A 284-nucleotide genomic window follows, 5' to 3' on the forward strand; every position below is an offset into this window, starting at 1 on the left:
GGATCAAGGGGGGAAAAGGAAGGGATCAAGGGGAGGAAAAGGAAGGGATCAAAGCGGGGGAGATGGAAAAGGGAGTGAAGTGGAAACAGGAAGAAAGGGAAGGAAGGGAAAGAGAACAAAAGAAAAAGAAAACGAAAACAAAAGGTTAGACAAAGACCTCCTACAAGTCTTCTGGCACTAACCCTTCCCTTGCTGAGCCATCACTCTCCCTGCTCTTCCCAAAGGACCAGCAAGCAGCACATGGCACTGACCAGCAGCCTGCTGAGGTCCATAAAGCACAGAGC

The sequence above is a fragment of the Indicator indicator genome, chromosome 15, assembly GCF_027791375.1.
Source record: "Indicator indicator isolate 239-I01 chromosome 15, UM_Iind_1.1, whole genome shotgun sequence".
NCBI classification, from domain to species: domain Eukaryota; kingdom Metazoa; phylum Chordata; class Aves; order Piciformes; family Indicatoridae; genus Indicator; species Indicator indicator.